The following is a 14,769-nucleotide window of genomic DNA, read 5'->3' as shown; positions in this document are numbered from 1 at the left end:
GATGTTGGCGGGGATGTGGAGAAAGGGGAACCCTCCTACACTGTTGGTGGGAATGCAAGCTGGTGCAGCCACTCTGGAAAACAGTATGGAGGTTCCTCAAAAAGTTGAAAATAGAGCTACCATATGATCCAGCAATTGCACTACTGGGTATTTACCCCAAAGTTACAAAAGTAGGGATCTGAAGGGCTACGTGCACCCCGATGTTTATAGCAGCAATGTCCACAATAGCCAAACTGTGGAAAGAGCCAAGATGTCCATTGACAGATGAATGGATAAAGAAGAGGTGGTATATATATACAATGGAATATTATGCAGCCATCAAAAGGAATGAGATCTTGCCATTTGCAATGTCGTGGATGGAACTGGAGGGTATTGTGCTGAGCGAAATAAGTCAAACAGAGAAAGACATGTATCATATGACCTTACTGATATGAGGAATTCTTAATCTCAGGAAACAAACTGAGTGTTGCTGGAGTGGGGGGTGGTGTGGGAGGGATGGGGTGACTGGGTGATAAACACTGGGGAGGGTATGTGGTCTGGTAAGCGCTGTGAATTGTGCAAGACTGTTGAATCTTAGATCTGTACCTCTGAAACAAATAATGCAATATATGTTAAGAAAAAAAAAAAAGAAGATAGCAGGAGGGGAAGAATGAAGGGGGGGAAATTGGAGGGGTAGATGAATCATGAGAGACGATGGACTCTGAAATACAAACTGAGGGTTCTAGAGGGGAGGGCGTGGCAGGATGGGTTAGCCTGGTGAGGGTATTGAGGAGGGCACGTTCTGCATGGAGCACTGGGTGTTATGCACAAACAATGAATCATGGAACACTACATCTAAAACTAATGATGTAATGTATGGGGATTAACATAACAATAAAAAAATTGAAAAAAAAATATCTTTACTCAGATGTGCACGGCAGTCCCGGAGTTCTTAAAACTTCAGGAGCACCTGTCAATCTCTCTGAGTGGTTGCTTTGAGGCTCATCTTCAGGCAGCTCACCTGCCTTAAACTGAGGGGAAAGCATTTCCCCACCTATGAGAAAGGTGTGACGAGGGGGAACGTATGGCCTATACCCCCCCTTTTTAAAAGATTTTATTTATTTATTTGAGAGAGAGAGCATGTGAGCACAAGCAGGAGGAGGGGCAGAGGGAGAGGGAGAAGCAGACTCCCTGATGAGCAGGGAGCCCCACATGCGGCTCGATCCCAGCACCCTGGGACCCTGAGATCATGACTTGAGCTGAAGGCAGACACTTAACTGACTCAGCCACCTAGGTGCCCCTGGCACGTACCTCTTTTTAAAGAAGTCCTCACTCTAAGCCTCCAGTGAAATTTTAAATAAAGCTTGGGAGTAAATAATAGTCTACACTGGTGAAACTGGCTCTCTACTTTACCCTTTGCAACCTTGCATAGAGGGTCTAGGACCTTACTTTAAATGAGGAGTTTCTTGACAACTATTGTTTGGTACTGAAGCTTTGGCTCAAATGCAAAACTTGGGGAAGATAGAAAGTTTCCATTATCCTGTAACAGTAGCTGTTCTGTTTCCCTTTACTGTCTCGTGTGTAGCAGAATATTTATAAGGTAGACATGTTTGCAGAAGAGAACCCTAATGTGAACAGGGGTCTCACAGACCTAATTCCACCTCTTTTCCTCACTGAAGAGATACCAAGGTTTGCCTGGGGAAATGCAACTAACAGGGGAGATGAACTCATTTCTGGTTCGCTGCTCAGAAATCGGCTTTTATAACTTCCGCTCTGCCAGTGAGATAAAAATGAAGGCGGTGATTTTCTTCCCATTTTTGAGCCCGTGCTCCACCACTGCACACATCTCAACCTTTGGCTGTGAGTGGCTGAGAGCAGAGCACCTTCCCCAATTGCTCTGGTAGGACCCCCAGGCCAGCCGAAATGGCTTACACTGCACATCACCTGAGCAGCTGCCCCTTTCAAAGAGGAATTGGCTAGAAGCACTTTGTTTGGCTTCGTGAGTCAGCTGGAAGGAGACCCGTGGCTCTGAACTAGGATTACAGAGAAAAGGGGCCATTTGTCTGGCAGGGTGGAGGAGCCTCGCATTGGGATTTCTCCATTACCTTTTTTCAAAAAAAATTTTTATTGTTATGTTAATCCCCATACATTACATCATTAGTTTTAGATGTAGTGTTCCATGATTCATTGTTTGTGCATAACACCCAGTGCTCCATGCAGAACGTGCCCTCTTTAATACCCATCACCAGGCTAACCCATCCTCCCACCCCTCCTCCCCTCTAGAACCCTCAGTTTGTTTCTCAGAGTCCATCGTCTCTCATGGTTCGTCTACCCCTCCGATTTCCCCCCTTCATTCTTCCCCTCCTGCTACCTTCTTCTTTTTTTTTTCCTTAACATATATTGCATTATTTGTTTCAGAGGTACAGATCTGAGATTCAACAGTCTTGCACAATTCACAGCGCTCTCCATTACCTTTTGAATAACCCTTGTTTGTGGCTGGAATCCTATTACTGTCTGAAGTTCAGGGTGGGCCTCTTTGCTCCTTACCTTTCTTCCAAGAAGTGCAGGGCAGAACTTGCATTTGTGGTGCTTGCTCCCTGGGGGTGAGGGCAGGTAGAGTCAGGTAGCAAGTGAGTGACCAGAACACAGAGCAGCCAGTTAGCCAAGGCTTTAATGCTTTGGTCTGAGCCTTGTGTTTATCCTGCTCCCCAGAGCTGTGGTTGTCTTAGGGTCCTGCGTATGGTGTGGCCTCAGAGGGAAAAGAATTAGATTATTCTATTCAACACTGTGTGAGGACTCTAGGCTAGGAATTTTATGGTCATTATTTCGTTGCAGACTCATGACAGCATCGTAACTATGTTTCCCTCTCATAGATGAGAAAGAAGTTAAGTAGTTGTCTAGAGTTACACAAGTTAGAGGTTTAGAGGGAGGTCAAGTTCTTGAAGCAATCCATGGGACCTCCCCACAAGAATCCAGAGATAAAAACTATAGCATTGATCTCATAGTTAAATTAATCAAATTGACATATAATGAAAAGCAACGGCTTGCTTCCTTGGAGTCCCAGGAAGAGCCACTTGACTATAGCTAATCAGTGATATAAGTGCCTCTCTGAAAGGAATATGTGATCAGAATTCACAGGCAGTAGGAATATGGGAAAGAGAGGAATAAGCCTCAGAGGGTGTTGGAGAGGAATTCTCCCAGTGCACCCCGACCCGGGCACGGGGGTGGGGGAATTGGGGAGATGTTGGTCAAAAAGTATAAACTTGCAACTCAAAGATGAGTAAGTTCTGGAGATCTAATGCACAGCATAATGATTGTAGCCAACAGTACTTTATTATATACTTCAAAGTTGCTAAGAGACTAGATCTTACATGTTCTCACCACAAAAATAAATAATTATGTGATGTAGAAGTGTTAATTAACACTACCTTCATAATCATATTGCTTATATAGAAATACTCGAATCAACGGTTGTGCATCTTAAACTTCCACAAGGTTACATGTCAATAATATCACGATTAATACATATCATGAGGCAAGCCCAGATCAATGAAAAGAAATAAATCTTTTTTTTCTGGGGGAGAAACACAAACAAGGGAATACAAACCTACTCTGTTGGTTTGTACCACTCTGTCCCAGGAAAGGCTATCCCATCTTGTTTGAATGGCCTTCATCAGTGTCAGAACTTTTCAGTTTGGCGAGAAGAATTGATTTAAGATTGTCTTCTCCTAACAGGATTGTTTCAGCAGAGAAAGAAACACAGCTTATGGAGTTCTTGATGTGAGGAGGCATTTTCAGAGGTTCTGAGGGAACTTTTGGGACATTCTCAAACAAAGCCCCTATGGACACACTCCTCTGCCAGACAAGAGCCTGTGAGTGGGGTATCCCATCCTTCCAAATCCATCCCTTTGTTGGTGTAATGAGGGAGAAAGGGCCAGGGTGGGGGAGATCTCTTTATCTATAGCTGGTATTAGGTCTGCACCCATCAATCACTAGTCAACCAGTTGGTCTTTGTGGATTTCTTCATGGGTATGAATTGAACAACATGTAAATGCTGTCTTTTCCTCTCCATTTCATTGCCATGACAGTGCTTCTTGCTCCATATCCTTAATCAACCATTCCATGCCAACACCTGTTGAAGTGAAACTTGTAATGCAAATGATTGCTCTTCCAAAGTTGAAAGCCCTGGGCAGTGTTGGAAGGATGAAAATTAGGCTTTGATGTCTCCTTCTTATTTGTGATGTTGATCTCTCTCATTTTCCACGATGCCTTCTCATTCTTTTTTGGTTCCAGACAAACCACTTCCTCCATTTTCCTTTTCTTCTAGGTAAAGGTTTGCTTTTCTGTTTTGGATGTAGCCTATATCCATTATATGTGTGTGTGTCTGGAAATTCTTTAAAAATTGACTTTGAAGTTAGAACTTTTCACATGCATGTTGTTTAAAGGGTCAAGTGATTCTATAAATCTTATTATAAATCCTAGCATTCTCCTGCCTCCAGTGCCCACGTTCTGTGCTCTTCAGAGACAGTCACTTTCAATTGTCATAGCTACTTCTTTTGGTAGCTTTCGTATCTCTAAATAATATATTTATTGTTACTTCTCCATTCTGGGGGATTTAAGCATTCTGTAATTTCTCCTTTCACTTTTCTTTATATCAGCACATTTCTTATCCTCTCCTTCACCCCATCCTCCCCAAATAGTCATACCACTTTGGTTAGATCAATATTCAGCATTTACATTTTTATGACTTTAAATAAATGCTTTTCATAGCAGAGCCATATGTATATATATGCTATGAAATATTTTCCTTTCTGGTGTAATATTTGCTTTCTCCGAAGTTAACAATTGCTTTCTGAGTTGTTTTAGTTTTCTATGTAGTTAAATCATCCCTAAGCTCTTCCTGTTGCTAATTTCTGCTTTAGTAACCTTAAAGCCCCAAGCATTCTACATATTTTATCTGCTCGGAGTCTTTTAGAGCTTGTTTCTTGCCACAACATGGAGTGGTCGTCTCTGGCCAGCATGTGCTATTGTCAACTTGGGGTCTCCCTTTACCTTCAACATGAAAATTGTTTTGGCTTTTTTTATTGGGTTGAACCCCCATTTCTTAGATACCATACCTTCCTTAGTTCTTTTTTAAAAATACTCTCTCACTTTGGTGCCACCCATCTTCCAATAACGTCCTGATAAGGGATCCATTGTGATTGGTGGGGTGTAGCATTCTTCGTTGGAAATAATTGTTCCCTTCAGATTTGGAACATATTACTCCATTCTCCTCTAGTTTCTGGTGTTGCTATTCAGAAGCCCGAAACCACACTGATTCTTCATCCTTTGTAAATCATTTTTTCTTCTTCTTGGAAACTATTGGACTATTCTCTTTGTTCTATCTTCCAAATTTTCAAGATGGTGTGCCTTGCTGGGTGTTTATTTTCATCTGCTTCAATATGGGAAGTTATGCCTTTCAACTGTGGGAACATTTCTCCTTCTCCTCCTGCTCCTCCCCTTCCTTCCTCCCTCCCCCTCTTCCTTTCCCTCCTCCTCCTCCTCTTCCCTTCTTCTTCTTGTCTATTCTTTTTCTGTCTGTTTTCCTGTCCCTGAATCTCTCTCTCTCTGCCTCTGTTTCTTTCTCTCTCTCTCTGGAATTCTGATTATTTTGGTATTGAGCCTCTTCTAATCTTCCTGCTTTTTAAAATTTTGTTCCAGTTCTTTTTCTTTTAGCTTTATTTTTGCCCCAAATAAGACTAAATTCATTATACTCAACTTTGTCTTCTTATTCTTCTAATGAGGATTTTAAAAAGTTCTGCTCTCATATTTTTAATTTTAAAGAACTGTCTTATTTTCTGGACTGAGTTCTTGTTTCATGAAAATAACAGTCGGCTCTTATCTCTTTGAGGATACTCATTATGGGTTTTTGAAGGTTTTATCTCCTCACACAGTCGCTTTTATTTGTCTTTTTGCTCTGGTCTCTGCCTTTCATGTTAGAAGCTTTCCTCCGATGTCTGGTGACCCTTAGCTGCTTGTTTCTGTTAATAAATGGAGCCCCTAAAAGCTGTTAGAAGCTCTGTGTTTGTGGCTTCCTTGGAAGGTGATCTGGCTGTGTTGGTTTACTGGGAACTGCCCACCTCCCCACTTTGATACCAGCATCTTTAGACATTTTTCATTTGGGCAGGTGAGATTCTTTCCAGAGAAGAATCTTCTTATCTCCTGCCTGAGTGTCTGATATCCTTTTTATAACCAAATGGGAGGAGAAGTGGGAGATCTCATATTCACTTTGTAAATATCACATATTGCAAGTGTTTTCCGGACTCTGTGTATGGAGAGCTCCTTCCCAGAGACACTGCATTTTACCCCCAGAGAAGAAATCTCTAGAGTGCTGAGACCTGAAGGAGTAGGTAGATGATCTGGGCTCTACCAGCTCATTAAATAGAATTCAGCCCTGTCTTTGTCCTTCAACCTTTGCATCCAGAGGTAAATTACACTGCCAATTCTTGAGCATTTGGGTTATCCTGGTTGCTTTCCCATTGCTGGCTTAGGGTTCTACATTCCTGAGTCTATGCCAGGTGCCACTTATACTTTCTGCTTTCCAGTTTCCTAAATTCTATAGGTATTGTCTTTTCTCTCTTTCTTATCCTTATGGTTTGTTTATTTTTTTAAAAGATCCTCTCATTGTTACTTTAATGTGATGTAATGAAGGAGTGGAAATGTTATATATTTATTCAGTTGCATCTCTTAGCTGAAGTCCCTATTTTTCTGTTAAAGTCTTAATCATTCAATGTTTTGATTCATTAGCATTCTATATATGCATTCTGCTTTGATGGGGAGAAAGAGAATGAGGGGGGCATGATATTGTAATAACTGAACCCATTTGTCTATGTTTTTTTGGAGTCAATATGGATTTAGCCCTCTTTCCTGTTTAAAAAGAAGTGATGTTCAGAAAATGATCCTGAATCATTCTTGGGACAATGAGGAAGACTCAGCTGTATTCAGTTTATAATCCTTGGGCCAAAAGGAGCAATATTATAAAACACATTTTTTAAAAAGTTTTTACAAGTGATGTTTTCTGATTAACCCTCCAATAACTGGACATGGAAGGTAGCCCATGCATCTTTGGCTACATCAGGCTTTGTTGAGATTTTCTCTGTGTCAGTGAGTTCTCCTTTACATTGATATCTTTTCTCTTCTCCCTTCAGTTTAACATCAAAAATAGAACAGGAAGATGCAGAGTAGTTGAAATAAAAGGAACAGATTAGCCATAACTTGCCCCCTTTCCCTCCCACCCAAAGATAACCATTGTTAACACGTTGCTATATTCTCGTTTAAAAAAAAATTTTTTTTTAAAGATTTTTATTTATTTGTTTAACACAGAGAGAGAGAGCACAAGTAGGCAGAGCAGCAGAGAGAGGGAGAGGGAGAAGCAGGCTCTCCGCCGAGCAGGGAGCCCGATGCGGGGCTCGATCCCAGGACCCTGAGACCATGACCTGAGCTGAAGGCGGACACTTAACGACTGAGCCACCAAGGCGCCCCCAGAAATCTTTCTTTAGTAAACGGAAGTAACCAGGGGAAAGCGCGAACGCAGTCCCCCACTACCACAAATTATGCAGTCGAGTTTCCCACATTTGGGGAAATCGCAGGGGTCAGCACATCCGGAGTGCAATGGATAAGCCTCGCCCTGGGAAAACCACCTTCGTGATCATGGTATCTCCCCTGCCAGGTAAGTATCGTTTTTTAAAAAATTTTAAGGCACTTTTTTCTCAAAGATATTTTTGATCATGGAATTGTCTTAGACGATGAATAAGTTGTCAGAAAAGACCACCACTCTCCTCACACTCTAGCTTCCCCAATTGAAGGTGACTGATTTGGGAACCCCACCTCTTAATTTTATAGGGTTGACATTATGTTTTGTGTTTGGTTACACTATGGTGCTGTCTCCCTAGAACCCTCTCCTTCATTTCCCTCCTGCTTCACACACACACACACACACACACACACAATGTGTAGTCCATGCAGAAAAACAATACTATCACTTTCCAGAAGGAGGGACAGCCACACTTTTACAAATGACAAAGGCAGCTCTGTTTATTAGACTTGGCAAGAAACTGAAAGGTTTTTTTCTCTCTATCTAATGGGAGTGTGTGTGTGTGCATGAGAGAGAGAGAGAGGGACTGGGAGAGAGAGGAGAGAGAGATGAAAGAACAAATGCATTATTGAGGGAAGCACATCCTGACTGAATGGGGAGCAGGCAGCTGCAGAAATGAGATAGGAACTTGGAATGCTTCACGGTGCCAAGACTGTCAGAACTGCTCCTGGGGTCTGAAAAACGACAGCAAGATTCAGCGTTCCTCTGACAACCACTCGGAAAATAGAATGTGAAGAAGTCGGAAGAAGGGAAGATGTGGGGTAGGACATCACAATGCTTCCTCCTTCTTTATGGACAACTATGAAATTTTGGGCACTTCAAGGACACAGGTGAGGGGACATTTGGACAGGTGGTCATTATGGTGTTGCCAAGCCACATAGCCCACTCTCCAATAGTGCATTTTCTTAGCCTAAATAGTAGAGAAGATTGCCCCTTAATGTACACAGGCTTCCCTTATCCTAGACTCATATTTCACTTTCCTCAACTGATCTTTCCCAACTGATTGTCTATGCCAGGGGTCAGCAACCATTTTTCTGTAAAATGTCAGATAGTTAATATTTGAAGCTTGGTGGCCCATACGGTCTCTGTCACCACTATTCAACTCTGCTATTGTAGCATGAAAGCAGCCATAGAAATTTGTAAATGAGAGAGTGTGGCTGACTTTCAATATAATGTTATTTATGGACACTGAAAATTGAATTTCATTTAATTTTTACATGTCACAAAATATCATTCTTTTGAATTTTTCCAATGCTTTGAAAAGGTAAAAAAGCATTCTTAGCTCATGGGCTATACAAAGACAGGCCACAGGTTGGATTTGGCCGCTGGGCCACCACTGGCCAAACCCTGGTCTCTATCCAAATCAGGGCATGTGGAGGCAGACAGAAGGGATCTCCAACTGTACCTCCCTCCCCTTCCCTCTTCTTCCCTCCCCTTCCCTCCCCTTCTCTCCTTCTCTTCCCTTCCCCTCAGCTTCCCATTGTTCTGATTTAGAAATAAAAACTTTAAGTGGAGAGAAGTGAAGGGTTTCTTCTTTTTCAACCCATTGGTGAAGCTCCTTAGGATTGCTCTGGGTCTAAAACTTACTTCTTTTTTAAGTTCCTGTTCTAGAATTCTGTGTATTTAACAGTTAGTTTACACTAATTAGTGTGCCTTGCACAACTGGGCTGTAGAGATAAGCCAGGTCCAACCATGCCCTTTAGGGCTCACTTTGTCAGGGTATGATTTTGAATAATACATATGAACCTACTTATGTGTAGTCTTGCCCTTAAAAATGAAATCTAGGTATATAGGTTACAATTATGGTTAAAGTTTGGGAAGAAACCCATCCTTGAACCAAGCAGGCAAAAGGAAAAAAAAGCAAATATATAAGTTACCCTTGTTACCTGTGCAGAAGGGTTTAAAATAACAAGACGAACACTCTTACACTGCTGGTGGGAATGCAAGCTGGTACAGCTTTATTTAAAATACTGTATACAGTATGGATGTTCCTCAAGAAGTTAAAAATAGAGCTACCTTACCACCCAGCAATTGCATTACTGAGTATTTACCTGAAGGATACAAACGTTGTGATCTGAAGGGGCACCTGCACCCCAATATTTATAGCAGCAATGTCCACAATAGCCAAACTATAGAAAGAGCCCAGATGTCCATCGACAGAGGGATGGATAAAGAAGATGTGGTGTATATATGCATGCATATGTATATATATATATGAATATTACTCAACCATCAAAAAGGATGAAATCTTACCATTTACACTGACATGGATGGAACTGGAGGGCATAATGCTGAGCGAAATAAGTCAGTCAGAGAAAGATAATTGTATGGTTTCCCTCATATGTGGAATATAAGGAACAGCACAGAGGATCATAACAGAAGGGAGGGAAACTGGGAAGAAATCAGAAAGGGAGACAAACCATAAGAGACCCTTAATCATAGGAAAAAAAACTGAGGGTTGCTGGAGGGGAGGTGGGTGGGGAATGTGGTAACTGGGTGACAGGCATTAAAGAGGGCATGTGATGTAATGAGTACTGGGTGTTATTTGCAACTGATGAATTACTGAATTCTACATCTGAAACTAATATGTTGACTAATTGAATTTAAATAAAGTAAAATAAAACAAGACCATTATTTTAATTTTGACTCCAAATGAGTATAGTTCCTATCAAGTTCCCCATCCTCTGGTTCCAGACATTTCTGGAAGTGTCCTTACTGCTTAGGTTACTGCCTTCTGTAAAGCACTACTTGTCAAGTCTCTATTCTCTATAGTTGGATGTGTGTTTTTGAAAATGATAATTTTTTTTTGTGAAGTCACATTTTTGCAAATTAGCTGAGTTATCTTGCTGGGTGATAATATATGAGTCAAAAACTTCATGAAAAGGCCCATAGAGATGAGTTGTCATGACAAAGACCCCCAAGCATTGGGTTGAGGTAGAGGGGTGTAAAGAACACAGACTTTAGAGTGGGACAAACAATTCAGAGCCCACCTCTGCCATGTGTTAGCTATATGATGTCAGAGGAGAAACTACCTCTTTGAGACTCAATTTTCCCATCTGTACAGTGGGGCTAGAAATACTACCCTTCCACTGTTGTAAGGATTAGAGATGATGTATGTAAAATGCTCTGAGCATGGTAAGTGTTCAGTGTATATCAGAGACTCTCACTTGGCCCGTTTACTGTAAAGGATAGTTTACATGAGTCAGAATTTTTTCAAAATAAGCTTTAGGAGATGGATTCTGTAGCAGTATTAAATAAATGAATCAAGATACTTTTCACTTCTGTTTTTGAATATGTGCCTTCTTGTTTTTTTTCCACATAAAAATTTGACACCTCACTTCCGAATCACACTAGAAACACCATGTTTCATCCCTAGCTACTGTTTTCTAAAAAAAAAAAAAAAAAAAAAAGTGTTATTTGTCCAGCTTCTCTTGAAAGATCAGCTAAATGTCACATTATCTTGCTTCTGATAATCTTTCAAAATGCTCACTGCAACAGTCATAGCAATTGCTTCATGCTCAAGTTGTTTAAGAAGTGTGTCTCTAAATATAGTGTTAGTGAATTTTTATTTTTATTTGGTAAGTCCAGGTTTATGTTTCCACATACAAATATGGATTCATTATAAAACATCTGGAAAACATAGCAAAGTCAGTTTAAATTTTTTCTCCTAATCTTATAACACAAAGTTAACTGCAGTTAAATCACTGCTGCCATTTTGGTATATGTTGTTCTAACCCATTGACCAGTTTTGCTATAGCTGTACCCGCCCATAATAATGTGGTAATAATGTCATGTGTATGTGAATGTGTATATATGCATATACACAATCCATCAATATTTATCTTTGAAATGGTATCTAGTTATTGTTGGCCATAATAATTTACAGACTCATCATAGGGAAGTTGAAAAATACTGAAAGCTGTAAAGAAGATACAGAAAACATAATACCCTCCAGTTCCATCCACGTAATGTATGGTGATTAACATAACCTAATAAAAAAAAAAGAAGATATGGAAAACATCCATAATTCTATCATACATAAATCATTTACTTAATATTTTTTCTATTGTATTTTTAGGGTGTTGAGATATTATTACATATTCTGGTTATTATTTTAAAGACTTATTTATTTATTTTAGAGAGATTGAGAGAGAAAGAGAGAGAGAAAGTTGGGGGAGGGGCAGAGGGAGAGAATCTTCAAATAAACACAGGGCTATCTTTTTACCATTGTATTGCCTTGGCTCCTTTGTCAAACTATATTTTTGTGGTCTATATCTGGGCTTTCTATTCTGTTCCATTGATCTATTTGTCTCTTATTTTGCCAACATCACACTGTCTTGATTATTATTGCTTTATAATAAGTTTTGAAGTCAAGTAGCATTTGCCCTCCAACTTTGTTCTTCTCCTTCAATATTGTTTTGGCCATTCTGGGTTTTTTGCTTCTCCATATACACTTTAGAATCAGTTTGTCAATATCCACAAAACATCTTGCTGGGATTTTAATTTGGATTACATTGAATTTATAGATCAATTTAGGAATAACTGACATCTGGACACTATTGAATCTTGTTCATTGCTGGTACATAGGAAAATGATTGATTTTGTATTCTGAAACCTTACAATAATAGCTTATTAGTTCCAGAAGTTTTTTGTTGTTGTTGATGATTCTTGTGCATTTTCTACAAAAACAATCATGTAATCTGCATACAATGACAGTTTTATTTCTTCCTTCCCAATCTGTATAGTTTTACTTCTATTCCTTGTCTTGTTGCATTAGCAAGAACTTGCATTATGATGTTGAAAATGAGTGGTGAGAGGGTACATCTTTGCCTTGTTCCTGATATTAGCAGGAAAGCTTCTAGTTTCTCACTATTAAGTCTGATGTTAGCTGTAAGTTTTTGTAGGTGTTCTTTACCATCTTTATAAACTGAGTAATTTTCCCTTTATTCCTTGGAAATTCAAGTGGGTTAGGCAGTTAAAAGGGTTCTGCAAAGCTTATTCTCGCAGAGGTTCCAAAATCCAATTCTTTTCTATGTATACTCTTTTCCCATCACCAGGTATTGGATTTTGCCAAGTGTTTTTCTGCATCTATTAATATAATCATGTAATTTTTCCTTATTAGTTTGTTGATGTGATGAATTACATAATTAATTTTTGAACATTCAACCAGCCTTGCATACTTGGGATAAACCTCACTTGGTTATGGTGTGTAATTCTTTTTATACATAGTTCAATTTGCTAGTATTTTGTTGAGAATCTTTGCATCTATGTTATGAGAAATATTAGTTTGTAGCTTTCTTATCTTGTAATGTCTTTTTCTGGTTTTGGTATTAGGGTAATGACCTCATAAGATGAGTTGAAAGTATTCCCTCGGCTTCTGTCTTCCGAAAGTGATTGTAGAGAACTGGTATAATTTCTACCCTAAATATTTGGTAGAATTCACCAGTGAATCATTTGAGGAAGAGCTCAGTTTTGATAGAAGAAAAACAAAAAGATGTTTGAAATAGTAATATTTTCAGCATAGATTCCAAACCTCACAAATGGTTCTATTTTTACAATTTATTTTCTTTTAAAAGAAAAGAACCATTTATTTTTAAAAGAGGTCATCAGAAGTTGTAAGGGAGTCTATCTGAAAGTGAGTTAAAGGATAAGGCTCAAGGAAAAAAAAATCAATTTCCTGTAGCAGGAAAAGAGTAGGCATAGAAGAAGAATTGAATTTTGGAACCTCTGCAGGTATAAGCTTTGCAGAACCCTCTTCTACCCAACCCACTTAATTTCCAAGTCCCAGAAATCTTTTCCATGAACATTCCATTTTAGGGTAACAAATTACTTCCATTTATTTATTCTTTTTTTTTTTTAAAGATTTTATTTATTTATTTGACAGAGAGAGGCACAGCGAGAGAGGAAACACAAGCAGGGATAGTGGGAGAGAGAGAAGCAGGCATCCCGCTGAGCAGGGAGCCAGATGTGGGGTTTGATCCCAGGACTCTGGGATCATGACCTGAGCCTAAGGTAAACGTTTAAACCACTGAGCCACCCAGGTGCCCCTAAATTATGACCATTTACTGTTAGCCAATGTGTGTCCTTAATTTTTTTCATGGAGGGTGTACATATGTAACACTTCTTGAAACTTTCCATATATGAGATTCCTGGGGTCCACTGAAGAGTGGATACAAACACAGATATTGCTAATTAACAGTATCTCTATTTCTTCCAGGTTGGAGATACTATTTTTTTTTTAAGATTTTATTTATTTATTTGAGAGAGAGAGAGAGCACAAGAGGGGGGAGCGGGAGAGGGAGAAGCAGACTCCCTGCTGAGCAGGGAGCCCGATGCGGGACTCCATCCCAGGACTCCAGGATCATGACCTGAGCCGAAGGCAGTTGCTTAACCAACTGAGCCACCCAGGCGCCCCGGAGATACTATTTTGGATAACTCACTCTCTTTTGGGGAAATGCTTAGTCTTTTAGATTCCTTCCCTTCCCTACCTTGAATATCTTTAGGACAACTGGAGACAAGGGACTTTGGATCCATGTGGTGTATTCTAAATCTGCATTGGTCTCTGCTGTAGAGGGATGGGTGGGTAAGATTTGGTTCAACCTGGGCTGGTGTCCACTGAGAATTGACAGGCCTCATTTGTCCCTTTGGGGCATGATGTGCTGGTGCCCACTACTGAAGTACTGGTCATTTGTCTCTGGTCCTGATGTCCCTACAAACAGTGACCTCTTTGTCCTGACTGAAGACTCTGCTGAACACTACTCCTTTTGGCACCTCCTCTTTTACCCCTATGACATATGGAGACTTTTGCATCTCTATGATACTCTTTGGGGAATGTACTCTTGTTTTTTAGGTGTCATCTTGCTCAGGTGATCAACTGAACGCCAATCCTCTAAATGAAGTCTTATGATCTTCTAGTCTATGTCTGAGAAAGTGAGGGGAAAGTCCCACTAGGATCTCCCAGATTACTTGGTTGTTTTCAAGACAGCATCTTCTGGGATTTTTTTTTTTTAAGATTTTATTTATTTATTTGACACAGAGAGAGAGATAGTGAGAGAGGGAACACAAGCAGGGGGAGTGGGAGAGGGAGAAGCAGGCTTCCCACTGAGCAGGGAGCCCGATGCAGGGCTCGATCCCAGGACCCTGGGATCACGACCTGA

At 40.1% G+C, this 14,769-nt stretch overlaps 1 non-coding gene across 1 annotated transcript; it reads right to left on the bottom strand.

The window, feature by feature from the left end:
• Positions 1 to 7,531: 7,531 nt before the first annotated feature.
• On the bottom strand, positions 7,532 to 7,695 carry LOC118023259. The gene has a single exon (XR_004682727.1). It is a non-coding gene; the product is annotated as a U1 spliceosomal RNA (small nuclear RNA).
• Positions 7,696 to 14,769: the final 7,074 nt, after the last annotated feature.

This window comes from Mirounga leonina, unplaced genomic scaffold, assembly GCF_011800145.1.
Source record: "Mirounga leonina isolate KUSES-001 unplaced genomic scaffold, KU_Mleo_1.0 Mir_178, whole genome shotgun sequence".
NCBI classification, from domain to species: domain Eukaryota; kingdom Metazoa; phylum Chordata; class Mammalia; order Carnivora; family Phocidae; genus Mirounga; species Mirounga leonina.
Note: the sequence above shows the minus strand (reverse complement) of the source record. Positions and strands in the feature narration are given on the sequence as shown.